The sequence below is a fragment of the Aphelocoma coerulescens genome, chromosome 7 (genome assembly GCF_041296385.1).
Source record: "Aphelocoma coerulescens isolate FSJ_1873_10779 chromosome 7, UR_Acoe_1.0, whole genome shotgun sequence".
NCBI lineage: Eukaryota > Metazoa > Chordata > Aves > Passeriformes > Corvidae > Aphelocoma > Aphelocoma coerulescens.
Genome location: NC_091021.1, coordinates 10645543 through 10661250, shown reverse-complemented (window position 1 = coordinate 10661250; position 15708 = coordinate 10645543). Strand labels below are relative to the sequence as shown.

Here is a 15708-nt window from a genome sequence, read left to right as displayed (position 1 = left end):
TTTCAGTGAATTGAATAGATGCACTCAAGTACATTTATAATAAACAAGCAAAGAAAAAACCCTACCATCTGTCTATAAAATCAGAATTTAACCATAGAGCCTTACTTGGAATTTAAAATTAAGCTTTTACAATTCAACATAAAAGCTTTATGTTTGACTGACTTCATTATTGCCAAATTTTGGGTTAGGATTTTCACTTGTGACTTTTCTATTGCCTCAAATAATCTGATGGGGAAAAAATAATGACCTAATTCTGTCTAATATTATATCTGTGTTTCAGCCCATTATCAAATAAATGAAATATACTGTCTTGAATGAAAAAGTTACATCTTTTTCTATGCAGCTGTCACATTTTATGTTCCAGATCATAATATGCTTTCCAGCACTCACTTAGATAAAATTCTGTCTGGATTCATTTGGAAGTTCTTATTTCTCAATCTGCTCTTAACACTTTTAGACTTAAAGTCATGGACTTGTCTATTGTTCAGGAATTTAGTGCTGCACTTGGTATGATGAAAATGTACTTACAAAACAGACAGCTGAAAGCAGAAGCAAAGTGTCCAGGGAGTAAGAAAGAGTTAATATTTAGATTTGAAGTCAAAATAACATATATCTATATCTATATCTATATCTATATCTATGTCTATATCTATGTTATTATATATTATACATATTATTATATTATATATAAATAAATGTTGTCCTCTCAGACATTGTCTCATTCCTTTCTTCTTGCTGTCTCTTCTCAAACATGGGATCACCTGTCTGTCATATGGGATCTTGTGCCACTTGGATTGCATGGTGAACCCATTTCATTTGCTAACTTGGCAAGAAAATACACACACTTTTCCTGTGTGGGTATTCTGTCAGCTCAGTGAATATAATATTCTTTGCCATGCAGTTTGATGGCTGCTAAAGCAGATGTAAATAAGAGATGGGACTGCTTGAGGAGAATTGGTAGGGGTTTGGACCTCACCTTTTTGATGGTGGTGAGATATTGACTTGGCTAAAGCTGTAGCATCAAACTGCCATTTTGTAGCTTTTATAGCACTAGTATATTTTAATTCTAAAATCTAAAAATGCATACCCCCCAAAATATACATTAAATTTTCCTCATTTCATTCAAAAATTTAAAAGTGTGGGGTATTGTGTGTGAGTCAATAGAATTGTTCAGTTCTAGTCCGCTGGTTCCAAGATTTGAGAAAATAGTGAGTTCTGGACACATTCCAATTGGGGACTGATAAATCTTTGCTTAATTGAGCGTCAACCATATGGTCCAGCTCAAAGGTCTGAGGAAAAATGTGCTGCTGCTGCTTAATTGTTAAGCTTTACATTAGTGTCCTTGCTGTGGGAGAAACAGTATTTCTTTTCTGCCACTTTCTGTTCATGTGTCAACCTGGCACTTGTGGGAAAAAAGTAGTCCTAATATATTAAATAAATATGAGCTTCAGCAAGCTTCTCCAAATCATGTATACTTTGAGGCAGATTAAGAGGTTTAACAAATACACAGTAATGTTGTTCTCCAAAATACACCAAGTTGTAATCATAATGGTTTTTAAATAGTTATATTATCTGGAATATTTTGTTTTTCTCATTATGTCATACCTACTTTTGTGGAAGTAATGTTACAACTTTGTGTGAAAGCAGAATCTTGATGTCTAAACAGCATTCGTTATTCATAGGAATATTATGTGGAGATTACGTTTTCTGCAATAAGATATTTTAGAACTTCACTGATGTTATTCAGGCACCTTTGACAATAGTATAGTAAAGTACCCTAATTAGCCAACAAGGCAAAGCTAAGTAACCTTTATTGCCTTTTTATTTTTCCCTGCTACATTCAGCTTTTTGCTAGGAAATTAATTCCACTCACGCTCATCGAGATGCATTAATTTAGAAATAAGTGTACTATTCAAATCTAATTAGAACAGACCTTGCAAAATTTAGAGTCTTTTTCCTACTGGTAAAATGCAAGTGCAAATATCCACCTTGCAGAATACTCACCTTGCAGTAATCTGGTCACGTAATAATAACTCACATGATCAAAAGTCTCCAGTCTCTGCTGTTAAGTAATGACATCTTTGTCTCCTGAACTAGAGCCCTTAGAGCGAGATACATTTTTGCATGTGTGGACTGCACTCTGTCGCTGCAGGATTATTCTTCATAGAATACTGAAAGCACTCTCTGGAGCCATGCCTTAAAAATCTGTATTTATGATCTGTACCACACACTCAGACTTCATTAAATCTGGGAGGGGGTGTTTCATACAAGATAGTAGGCAGTGGAGAATAGCTCCTACAGGCTGCAAGTGCGTGATGCCGTCAGTCTTCGCAGGCAAACAAACCCTCACTCTGGAAATCTGGATGTCTGTCTGTGTAGCACACAGGTATGATGTTATGTCCATGCTTTCAGCCTCTCAACATGTAAACCCATGTTTCATGATATGCAGTTTGGTACTTTGCTTCAGGGATTAGAAAGTGGGCCTTTATTATAAAGAAAGTTTTTTAAATGGAGTGTAAGTGAAGTCTTAAAAGTTGCCTTGTAAAACAACTGTTGTAGTAAAAGACAAAACTACCTATCAACCAAAACCAGCAGCAGGGTGTTGATGTGGCAAAATTCTTTGTTCTGTGGATTGTACCATAGAATAAGGAAGACAGAAAACATTTCAGTTTTTGTATAAAGAAAAGTAGGCAAAGACACAAATGTAGAACATTTGTGCTGCCTACCTCAACTTAGTAATGTTGCTATAAAAACAAACCCACATTCCTCAGTGAGAGGAACATTTGTATGTGGTTTTGGTACTCCTGAAAAAATTGCCACGTGATTCCTGCTCTGAAATCACATACCAGCCGAAAACCATGCATGGAATTTAAATGGTTGCTTAATACAGGGATGTGAGCTTAGTTGAAAACTAACAGATATTCCTGATCCAGCTATGCCAGGATAAGAGTGACTTTGATCTGTTCAAACTGCACTCCAGATATCCTTGCAGTGTGTCATCTGCTTATCTAAACATCTAAAACTGTAAATGCTTGTAGAGATTTGTTTTCTCCATGCTTCAGTTTTTAGAGAATTTATGCAGCCATACTCTGGACAGGTCTTTTTCTACCTATCTTTTCCTATCCTTTGAGGTTGTAATGTTCCTCTCAAGAATTCTGTTCTTGGCTCTGCTGTTCCTAAGCACCTGTAAGACTTCATGTTTAGTTTCCAGTAAAGAGATGACATGAACAAGGGTTCACATTCAGCAGTATAGAGCAGTGTGTGCTAGCTCTCCTCTTTTCTACAGCTAACACAGCCAGACAGAGATTTGGGTACAATGCTCAGCAGCTGGCTGTTCATCACTCTGGGGTTCTTATTTGTGCCTTATTTCTTATACTCTGTTTTTATTTACTCTGTGAACCCAAATATTTGTTTGTTATCCTTTGTCAGTGTGAAAATTTCAAATATGTTGCTTCTTCTAATGCTCTTTGCTCCTGTCAATTCTCTGTCATCATACTCTTCCCCTGAGCAATATGTAAATTTTGAATGTGATTTCATGCATTGGTTTTGCTTGTTGATGTTTGGCTTAACTTGAGGTGCACATTCAAATTTGTCCCTTTTCAGTTAAGGAGTTAAGTTTGTATTTGAATTCAGGTGCATGGTTAATGTAAAGCATTTTCACGGGATCTTAGAATGGGTTGGAAAGGACTTTAGAGATCATCTAGTTCCAACCCCCTGCCATGGACAGGGACACCTTCCACTGGACAAGGTTGCTCAGATTTTGTGGCATGTTAATGTGTGTCGTTGTGGCCTTAGTTTGGAGCCCTTATTTTTAGGTGTTGTTCAACATTTCAAGGTGGTCAGGTAGCTTACACTTCATTAAATAAATAGAATAGCTTAGATATATATTCTGGTGGAATGAATGCTGCCATTATTATGAACTGATAGTTTACCACTGCTGCTTTTCTATGTGATACTGAGGAAAAAATGCCAGGTGAAAACTAACATTGAAGTTGTATAACACCTTGCAGGAAGAACAAGGTAAAAATAAAAGATCTTCCTTTTGCTTTGAGCCTGAACAGGGAGTGAGATTATACACATGGCTGTTAGGATTTTGTGGTTGTCTTTGTGCTGGATATGGTATAGTGACAGTTCTACACAGAAGTCTGGCTGAACAGTGGTTTTAAAGTCACCATCATTCGTATATTTTGCACTCACTGAATTAATATCTTCTCCCTCTTGATTTGGGAAAAGCCCTACTAATTTTCACTGTTCTGAATTGAACTCTTAGCAAGATAATAGTCCCAGCGTCTGTAATTTAGATGACTCTGTAGATTCTTAAATATAAACTTACAGTCCTTTCATAAATGGAAAAGGATAGAATGTGTAAGAAAACTATTGTGGATGGAAATCATGTCAAATGTCTGTTTTGAATGGGACTATAAGAAGGTTTAGCTGGATTTAGCAGGCAAAAAGCTTTTGTTAATTCTTCAGGCTTTCAGAGTGGCTTTATTTTTCTGGCATTAATGTTTATTTGTTCTGTAGCCGGTTAAGTGTGGCTCAAGTGTTTGACAGTTCTCTCTCAGTTCATGATAAGTTGAATTTCCATTGCTGATCATTGCTGTTAGTGAAATGTATATTCTTGTTAGCCTGTCTGATAAAGATCAGTGAAGCTCAAGCATCTCCTGAAGAGAAGCCTCCACTTACAGTGAGAAGTAAATTATTTCTGCCTGAGCTGCAGGGGCATTTTCAAGCTCTGCTAATTCCACATTCAATCCTATGTAGGATGCAGCAGGAATTAATGTCACTAGGGTAACCTGCTGCCTAGTTGCTAAAGAAGTTACTGCTTTCTTCAAATAATTTAAAGAAAATTCCTTGGTAGTGTAGCTTGCTCACTTATTATCCAATGTATTTGCTTACCGAGTGCATCTACACAATAAGTGTTGCTGTTGTGGTAAGCATTAAGATTCCTAAAGAGAAAACTTGAAGATTTTAGTCAAATTATTGACTAAATGTGTAATTCAAATAATCATTGGCATTGTCTAGAGGTGTAAATGAACATGAAGAAGGGCACCAAATAAATATTTTGAGATTTGAGTCCTAGTGATAGTAGTGATGTGGCAGTTCTGCACCACCCGCTTGAGCCTTTTCTGCTCTCCCTTCACTGGGTAAAACCAAGAATTGTTACACTACTGTCAGTACAGATTTTTAAATTCTCTGGGATTCTCTGGGATTTGTGATCCTCTTTTCAGCCTCACTAATGTCTTCACAATCTTTATGTCATTTGCCTCATGATGTTGGACTGTTTCCCCACAGACTCCATTTACTTGCTTTAGCAAGAATATTGTAAAAAAACAATGCAGCCATTTTCTTCAGTTATGGAAGCTTCCTGATTTTACAAAAGCATGATCCATTCATATTACCTCACTAGAACCTAGTGCAGGCTTTCTCTGCAGGTTTGACTATCACATTTATAAGTCAAATACCAAGATCATGAAAGTGTGTTTTACCAGCGACATTTCAGTATTATTTTTTGATGCTGTGTCTATGGGTCTAATCCTATATTACTTGCCTGAGGGTACAGTTCTAAAATTAAATCTCTGCAAGTACCAACAGAAACTGACAATTGGTTTCATCATCATGACTTCAACTCCAATTCAGTGATCTTTAAACACTTTTCAGTAACTATCTGGAGGCATTAGGAACTGCACCAGCTTTCATTTATGTACTCAAGAACTATTTCAATGATTTCATAAATTGCTATTGGTAGGAAATTGCTTTACTATTGGCAATTAATATTCTTCTCATCAATGGTTTAAATGTTTTTGAATTAGAACTTAGCCATGTGTTTCTTTGCTCTCTGTATTAATATTCCTCTAAGTCCAAGACCAGAAGACAAACTCAGGGAAGTGCTCAAAGATACCCACAGGAATTTTGCCAGACTGGGGACTGCTGCTTTGAGCTCTAACCAGATTAGCCCAGATGGCCTGGTGCAGTGGGTTTCTTGCCTGTATTCCAGAAGAGTGGAGAGCTCCTGTGGAGCCCCTTGAGTCTCTGGCTGGATAAATGCCTGCCCTGGCACCGATAGTACCAGATGGCAACAGCTCCCAAGGGCCCATGGACCAGCTGCAGGTGGCGGGAGCAGCAAACACCAGGAATGCTTTCCCTCACTGTGCTCTCCCCTCTCTCTGCTCAGATTGTAGGGGCGTGTGGCCTCTCATGGGCTGGACAACTCCACAGTAACTCAGGGACTTCTTTATACTACAAAAAACCTGCTGGGGAGCTGCAGATGGTTTTCACTCTCATTAAGTCTTTTGTGCAGCACAAAAGAGGTGGGACAGGTCAGGGAATATGTCCTGCAGATTTTGGCACCTAGGGTGATTCTTCCAATTAATACTTTCACCTGCTGAACAGTAATCTGTCCAGAAATCTTGTGAAAGATTACATTTCCATCTCACATGAATATTCTTCTGGTTGATCCTTTGAGCCTTTTCATGTCTGGCTCTTTAATAGCCATGGCAAAGAAGCTCTTATTCTGGGCATTCAGCTTGGCCCATTGCCTTGCAAAGAGCTGATTAGCTGGGAAAATATGAAATCTTTGTGTAATATAGAAGAGTGTTCCTTGTCTTTTAACTGTGGTATATAGGGAAGTTACCCCTCAAAGGGCATGTTCTTCATACCCTGCTGCTGATCCCATGGTGCTAAATGATGACCTTCAGTAATGATTCATCAAGTCTTCTTTGCTTGCTCTAAATGATAACAAAATGAAAAAGAAAGAGGATGGGAAATACTGGAATATTGTTTTATTTTCTTTATACATGGTTTGCCAAAAAGTTATATTTTGCTTTTTCTGTACTTTCTCTTAAGTATTTGTGTGGAAAATAATTGAGTGCCAAGCAAAATGTATATTTATTTTTCATATTAATATATTATGAATTATATTAATTATATGTTCTCTTTTTTTAAGTTACCAATGTCTAAAGCAGCTGAAAATGTTACAACAGGTGAATCCTTATGTCACTATGTCATAGCTTCTTGTCATATACAGGACTTTAAGGACATTAATTAGAAATTTTGGATGTCTAATTTATCATGATAGTAAAAGATTTCTACAAAAAGCATTTTGCATTTTTATTACTAAATAATTTTTGAGGATGACCAAAAATTGTTTTTTCTCCAGTGAAACATTTACCAAGAACATAACAAAACATTCTCTGGAAGCTTTTGTATTCTAGTATTACTTCAGCAAATAGCTGAACTATGTCCTAATCTCCAGGTGAGAGCAATCATAGTTTTTCCAACTTTCACCTAATAGTAGCTTTGCCTCAAATACATTGTAACCTAACTTTGGAAAGACATTTGTCAATCTGGAAAGGTATTGCCATGTGTCGTGCACTGCACGTCTCTGTTACAGAATGTTAGAGAAGGGAGTCGGAGTTTCTGTTTTTTTCACATTAACTTTTTGGCAAAGGAGAGATAAGATGGATCAGGGAGGGCAGGGAGACAACAACAGAGTTGGAAAGAGGAGACATCTGTCTGCTCCAGAAAAGCAGGCTGGTTTTCTCTGGTTTTGAGTCTGTTGCAGATAAACTACCCATTGCCTCAGTGCATGGCTCTGAAAAGTTACCCTCTTGCTTGCTAGTGTAATTTCTGCTTGTGTGTGAGCACCCATGAAGACTGAAGCCGCAATTCTGCTATGGAACGTGTTTATCTTCCACTGCGCGCCCAGCTATATTCAGGCACAGCCAGAGTTACCTCTGAGGAAAATAGGAAAGAATCCTAACTCACAGCAGAGATGTGGAACTGTGCATGTAGCATCACATATAATGTGAGTATGTCAGGAAAGCATGCATAGAAATCAACAGGTTTGTAACTGCTGGAAAGCAATAGTGCTGAGTTTCTACAAATATATTAGATTTTGCTATTGTGATCACTGCCATTTATGTTTGGGGGAAGCCAAGAAGATTCGTATGAATTAACGTTTTTTGCTTAGTGGACAAGCACATTCTCAATATCCACTTTGAGGGAGAGAAACATGAAAATCCAATGCATTGGATTTATGTATTTTTAATTTGACAGATCAGAAATCTTAAAGAAAGTCTGCACTTGTATCATATCACACCGTCAAAGGGCTTTAACAGCTTGCAAATCCACTGAGAATAATTCATTAGCTAAAGGTTTTTATCTTCTGGGTTTCTCATCTTATCATCAAAAAATATCATGATAACCAAAACCAAAGCAAAAATAATCGTAAATGTTATGAAACTCTTGGCACTGCACATCTTTGTTTTTCTCTTTTCATCTTGTTTCAGCAAGTAAAATAGGTGTTACATTACTGGTGCCAAGCCAGGGTACTGCTGAAAAGAGAGATGTGTCTACAATGTCCAGACCTATATATGATCATTCAAATCTGATCCTTTAATGTAAACCCAAACATTTATTGCAATTGCACATCACAGTAGTACACTTCTCAGTATAAAGAATCAGGGAAAATTTGTATAAGACTAATCAGTTGCACACTGATCATTTGCACATTAAGCATGTTTAAACTACTTTGGACCAATGTGCCAAAAGGTGTGCGAGTCACAGAAAAGAAACAAACCAAAGTTTTAAAGCTTCAGATAGGTGGAAGAGTGTCAATGACTTTTATAGCTTGACCTACTTTGGAATACAGCCACATACACTCGAATCTGGAACAGTTCCTCTAATACAGAAGGGCTGAAGAGCAAATTCCCTCCCTCTATTGAAGCCCAAGCCCAGAGTGCCATGGGCTTCAGTACAGAAAGGGTTTGGAGCCCAGGGCTTTGAGAATGCACTATATTTACATTGTATTTTGACATACATTAATTTAATACAGTTGCCATCTGGTTCTTCTGGAGAAACCATGTCTACAGAAACCCATGTAGTTTCCTATATATATGTATATATATATGTATGCTAGAAAACAGATGTGGAATACAAAGCAGCAATGACTGGTGTGATCCTTGGTTGTGTGAAGATTTTGTCTTAATGTGACTTAGAAAACAAAGCACGAGGTGTTATAATAATAACCAGAACCTTGATCATATAAGAATATGCCCATTTTTTCCTGTTACTGGCATTACCGTGTTTTTTTGTTGGGCTGTGATTCTGCAGTGTTTCACATCTCTCTTCCCCTAGATTACTGTGTTTTTTTACATATTCATGTATTTTAAGTTTTCATTTCATTAATGATTTTTTGTTACCGCATTTTCCTATGAAAATAATCCTGAATTCATTGTGATGGACAAAGCACAAGTAAAATTGCCGAGAAAGTAGGAAATGTAGAGCTGTCGGCACCTAACTACTTTGAAACAGACGGGTAATTGGCATTGGGGGAACGGTGAAGGCTGGCTCATACTCACGCTGATGACACTGATAGCCGTCAGTGCAGATAACTGTGTGTGACTTAAAAAAAACCCCGGCGTTTCAAAGCACCACCTCGGTGGCGCTTGCTCGTCAATAGCGGTAACAATGTAGCAGCCGCAGGAGCATTTCCCCCGCTCCGCACGGGGATCGCTGCTCACCCGACCGCCCGATTTGCTCCTTCCTGGGGGTGCGGGCTGGGGCTCGCCGGGCGGATCTGTGTGCGGGCCGGGGTCCCCTGCAACGCGCTGGGCTCTGCACCCGGGGCCGGCGGCTGCGGAGCCGCGGCCTGGGCGGCATCCCCGCAGCCCCTCCGCCGGCGGGGCGGCCGTATCCCCGTGCCTTGCGGGCGGCTTTGTTACCGGCTGCCCGCCCCCGGCGCCGCCCAGGCCCACGGGGCTGCGGCCTCGGCCCCGGCCCGGCCGCCCCCACCCACGGCCGTGCCCGATCGCGGGGAAGATGCCGGCGCGGAGGCGGGGGCCGGCTGAGGGGCGGGGGGCGCGGCCCCGCCGCTGAGACGGCGCGGGGGCGAAGGGCGGCGCGGGCGCCCCTGCGCGGGAGGCGCTCGCCCCGCCGTGGGCGCGGAGGGGCCGCCGCCACCGGCGGGAGCCGCGTGCCGCAAGGACGGGGTGACTCCGGCCGCCGCCCGGCTCCGCAGCGGCGCGGGAGCCGCCCTCGCCCGGAGCCCGCCGCGGGCGCGGAGCCGCAGTGCGCGCCTCGGCCAGGTGAGTGGGCGCCGGTGCCCGCGGGAGCCGCCCGCGGGGCGGGGGACGCGGCGGGGCCGGCGCGGAGCTCTCCGCGAGCGGCGGCGGGGCCGCGGCACCCCCGGGGCTCCGCTCCTCGCCCCAGCGCTCGCCGCGGCGGCCCCGTCATGCGGGAGGCTCGGGCGCCGCGCTGCCGCGGAGCCCCGCAGGGTTCCGCTCGGCTTAATTTAAATCGGTTTTGGGCCATTAAATTATAACTGGTTTCCTGCCCGGGGAAGGCGTTCAGCACTTTGTGTGCCGCGTTTATTTCCTCCGGGCTGTCCCCCCTCGCCGTTTAGTGTATTTATTTGTTTATGTATAAGGTTGTTCTCCAGATTGTATACAGCACTGTCCGTGGTGGGGAAGGAGGATCAAGCGTGTTGTTTTCAAAACAGTGGGACTTAATGTGTGTTTCTGTTCCTGTGTGCAAGAAATACAGCACAATGACAGTATGTGTTGTGGGAAAAATAGGTTTATATTCGTGTCCTCACTGTTCTATGGATTGTTTGTTGATGTGGAGATCTTGTTTTTTTCTTAGTACGTTTTGGATTTTTCTCTTTACCTTTTCAGTGCACATCACTACAAATCAGGGTATTTAAGAACAATAAAATTCTCTTTTGGCCTGTATGATGCCAAAATAAAAGACAGCGTCGTATATGTAGTCAGTAATAGTTACATAATTTATTATTGCTTATTTTGTTCCTGCATATATGTCAGGAGCGTGGAGAGTGTATTTATAACATTTTTCCCCCCCTCCCTTTTCTGGGGTGCTGTGTGATGGAGTCTTTGCACTACACTATATCGCACTGGAATATTTGTAAGAGATTTGGCCCTGAATCACTCCTGTACACAAAATACCACCAGAGGCCTTACCTTTCTTCACTTTGTTGATGTCCAGGGCTGCTTCCTGTATGCTCAAAAATTTCTTTTGTAGATTTTTTTCTTCTGCCCCCAACAATTACATTATTTTCTTATGTTTTTTAAAAAAGTAAGTCAAACCTTTAAATATTTCAGTAGTAATTATTTACAGTGCTCAGGTACAGAAGGAAATCTGTGTCATGGACGAATTAAAAAACCTTCTTCCTGTATGCAGGTGAGCTGTTTGCTCACGTCTTAGACTTCTTTGAAAAAAATGTCTTTATAAGATGATAATGTATGGTTGCAACATCAGGCCATAAGGCATGATGTCATTATTAGCATATGAAAGGAACAAGCCTAGTGGTGCCTTTCAATCAACACTGCTGTTCAGGCTCTAAATTTCCAAAAATGTGGTGGTTGCTTTTGTGTCAGCTGGAGCTACCACAGTGGATGTTAAGATGTTAGTCCACGTGTGTGTATCTTTCTGAACGTATTTATATCACCTTAAAATGGGCTCTGAGATTCCATGGAGCTTATATGGTTGACTGGAAACCACTTTTAAACTTATGCTTGGTAGTAGTTTAACTTGACAGAATTGCAGTTGAAAAGCCTCCCTTCTGTTCATCTGTCTTTATAAAACAGCCTTCTGGTGATGCCGGAGCAAAGTCCTGGTTTGTTAGCACTATGGATTTAGTTTGGCTTGGAGCATTTGCCAGCCTCTGTAAGGACCCCCTGCCTTCCTTAAAGACCTATTGCTTCCTTGCTATTTGTTTTTAGTGTGAATTTAGCTAATGGGCATTTCTATTTGTTTTACACTTACAGTGTTTTTCAAACCTGGTAGAATGTACAGTGTTACACCTTTAAGAAACTCTCTGATAGTACAGTGGCTGCCAGCCAGAAACAATATACTATTTTGTTAGATTTCCTGAGAAGAAATTGAATGAATTTTGTGTTTCCCCCCCTTTATAAGATTAAGTAGTAATGCCTAATGAAAAAGAAATTAACTTCTTCCTTTATGCACCAACATGCTTTAAACTGCAGCTAAAGCTTCAATATGCTGCAAAATAAGGGGGATTTCTGTGTATGGGACTCAGTCTGCAGATTAAATTCTTGAATAATTACGTGTAATTCCTCTTCCTTTTTTTTCTTGTTAATCTAACTCAGCATTTTGTTTGTTCAAAAACTCCTTCAGTCAGACAGAAGCAGAATGCTTAGGATATTGCATTTACTCCACTGGCTAATGAAACACCTGTTTGGGTAATGTTACTGAATCACTGAAAATGAGATGTAAATAATGTGCTTAAAATTTAGTAGCATGTTCAAAATCCTTTATTTGAGACTGTATCCAAAATACTGCCTTTCATAGCATGGAGTGCTCTGAGTGGCTGAGTCTAATTTTGTTTGGTCCTGCTGTCATCGCGCATGACATGGTTATAACCCTTGTCTTCGTGTTGTCCCTTGCTGATCAGAGGGGGAGAGGCTGGAGTGAAGCTACCACCAGCAGGAAGAGTATTAATTTCATTGCCAAACGGATGGAATAGAATTGACTATTTTATGTAGAAGTTCTCTAACCTAATAGGAAAGGAGACATACTCACACAACCTTGGGAGCACGTGTTTTGGTGCTTTGAAGCTACTTGGTGGTATATGAGGTGTTTCTCTAATCATATCAGGGCCCTTTGGCAATTAAGAGTGACATGATCTATTATTTTGATATTTGAGTTTAGTATCTGAGAAAAGTTCCATGTAATTTCCATTGAAATAGAAGTAAACCGTGTGGTTTATAGAGACAATGATGCAGGGCCTTTGTGATGTGCCTCCACAACAGTTTGTGATCAGTTGGAATATCAGTGAGGAAAAGGCTGAAAATATCCACGTCTCTGGAAGTAAGATAGAAAATGGTGATACAGCTTTCTGTAGCATGGATGTGTGTTACAAGGACACATCTTTGTGGGAAGTAGGATGTGATGCTAAAATACTGTGGTACTTATAGACGAGTCCAAGTAACACTTTTTGGTTTTATATTTTTTACGGAAATTTAGATATCAGTGCTTGAAACGTGTCTTTTCTTAAAATTGGTTGCATACTTGAAGAAAGTAGCACAGCAGTTGCATGCTCTCTTCTGAGTAGTTGTGTTAAATGACTGCAGTCAGATTGTGAATTCTCACTGGAAGTGCAAGCCCTGACTGTTGGCTGGAGATGGTCAGTCACATTACAAGTAGATGTGTTTCAGTCATCCCTTCCAACACCTAGGAATCCTGTCACTTGTTTTGCTAATATTGGTGTTAGGTTTCCAAGTTCTGCTGACAGGATGAATGCATTTAGCTTTTGAAGCAAATGGGTAGTCACAGCCTTCATCTTGCTCTGTGTTAACTGTGGAGAGCTGCTCCTTCTTCTCATGATATGTGGTAGTACTGGGGAGAAAATGGCAAGTGACTGAGCCTAAGTCTCATTTGGATGTAGCCGTTTGATTGGACCACTATTTTGAGTTTTGTTCCATTTGCACAGTTTTGTGTTACAACTGTATTTTTCTATGACTGGGGAGGACTAGCATGCTGATGCCAGTTGCTTAATGAACAATAATACTTGTATTTCGTAATTTGTTTTATAAATTTACCCTGAAGTACGCAGTTTTGAAAAAAATAGACAATAATTATGTTTGAAAGAAAGAGAGTTTTGAAAGAAGATCTTTGAAGTGTAGTTATCAATGTTTCTACGTGGCATAGTTGCAGCTTGTGTGTGCAAAGCACTAATAATTAAAATGAATTTGAAATTGAAGTGTGAGTCCATCATTATTTGACCAAAAGACCCAACTTGTGCAGTCAAACCAAACCTAGCAGCTCAAATGGTGCATTATTTGTACTTTAGAACTAAGGAAATACCCAAAAGTGGACGATTGATGGGTCATCTGAATTGTTTGCTTTTGGGGGTTAAGGAGTCATTGTGACATAATTAATTGCTTGGGGCTTTTTTCATTGTATTAGCACTGAAAATGAAAAAAAAGTTGAAAATAAAGACTATTATGTTGAAATAAAATAAAAAATAACTATTGGTGAGCTAGTGTTTCTTGATGTTGCATCATGAGATCAGCAGACAAACGGGAGTTTTTAATACAGTGTTTTGGTTCAGATTTCTACAAGTGTGTGCCTCCATTTGTGAAGCTGTATATACACACATGTAATTTGACTTGTGGAATTTCAGTCATAAAAGCTTTAATAACATTGTCAATATCCCTATATGCCTTGTATTGACCACCAGAGAAAGATATTGGGTAACAAAAATTAACATTGCGATAAGAAGCCCACCTAAATATTGCATGGAGGACAGTCAAATGTGTTTTACTAAGTGCTGTGGTGGCCAGGATCCATTGGCTAGGATCCACTTGAAAAATCAGATTAAAAGTTTTTGTGCTTGACAAATCCAATGTCATTAGTTTAAAAATTCCCTGAAGGCTAGTATTGTAATTAGATGAGCCCAAAGCATGCAGCAGTAAATTTCATTTTCTTCCAGGAATGACCAGCAGCATCTTTAAAAAAAGAAAACGTTGACTGATTCTTGTCAGATAGAGTAGCCACAGTAGGAAAAAAGAGTTTTCCAGGAATATATGTGACAACTGAAGCCATGACACCTCATGATGAATGGAGTGGATCAGCCACAGCCTGATGGGAAGCAGTGTGGTCTATAAGGATCCTGCTGAAAAAATGCTCAAAAGTGATAAATCACTAGGTGCCTCATATCAAGGCCATTGGATATTACATGCTGAGCAAAACAGTGTTAAAAAAATTACAAAACCAGCAACTCCCTTTGGATCCTGATTGTCACAAAAGGCGTATGTCCATCTTTGAGTGATTTCTTAACCTCCCTCTCTCAAGAGTGTGTGAGCTTCATAGTGCTAGGCTACAGCATTCCTGCTTCAGAAGGTGTACTTGTTCAATGCGTTTTTTTAATCTAAGAGGCATTTTTAAAAGGCCAGTCTGCTTGGTTGATCTTATTATTCCCCTGCATGATTACTGATTTGAGTCTGTTTTGAGTTGTTTGATAAAAGATATTTCTCCTACTAGAAATAAGGAATGAAGATTGTAAATGCATAATCTCTAAAATGTAGCCATAACTACATAAAACCCATATTTTACGCTTCTTGCTTCATTGCTCTAATAAAAATGCCAGATTGTCTTCAACAACATAAATACCACAGTCATGGAAATAATTTCCCAAATACGTGTATTGTAAAGGAAAATATGAAAAATACGACTGTAGTACTCTTTGAGACTTGCAGAACTTCCCCTGGGGCCAGTAAGGCAGTAGGCAGGGATGTACCTGCTGAACCTGAGCGCTGTCACAGGGTTGTGGCACTGTCCATGTGTCAGAGGTTCCCTGGCCTGCCTTGGGCCAGTGTCAGCAGCCCTAACAGAGCACTGCTAAGGCAAATCCACGGGTTTGGGACTATCCCAAAACAGATTAGGGACAAGACAGCCCTGTTCGTGAGACAAGAGCATTTAATCATGTGCTCTCTGCTGCCTGGCTTCAGCACCTGGCCCCTGGCCTGTTCTCATACAGGTACAGATGTAGCTATAGGGATGCTGCTGAATGTGTCTGGATAAGAAAAGGCTCCAATTGAAGGCTGTTTATCTAGGGAAAAATAAGAAGCCACTGTCACTTAGGAGAAAGCAACACTTAAGAAAGTTTAGTGCATAGCATTGTTTCATATTTGTGTGTCTGTATAAAAAAATAAATACATACACACA

The 15708-nt window shown here is 40.2% G+C and overlaps 1 protein-coding gene across 3 annotated transcripts in view; it reads left to right on the top strand.

Annotated features, from left to right (window-relative positions):
- Positions 1–15708, top strand: part of HECW2 (HECT, C2 and WW domain containing E3 ubiquitin protein ligase 2) — a 180213-nt gene that overhangs the window by 15297 nt on the left and 149208 nt on the right. Inside the window, exon 1 of one of the 3 annotated variants that reach the window (XM_069022047.1) lies at positions 9999–10088. The exons of the other annotated variants lie outside the window; for them this stretch is intronic. The gene's annotated coding sequence lies outside the window, so the exon portion shown is untranslated. Of the gene's footprint in view, positions 1–9998; positions 10089–15708 lie in introns of those variants that run through there. 3 annotated transcript variants of the gene reach the window in all.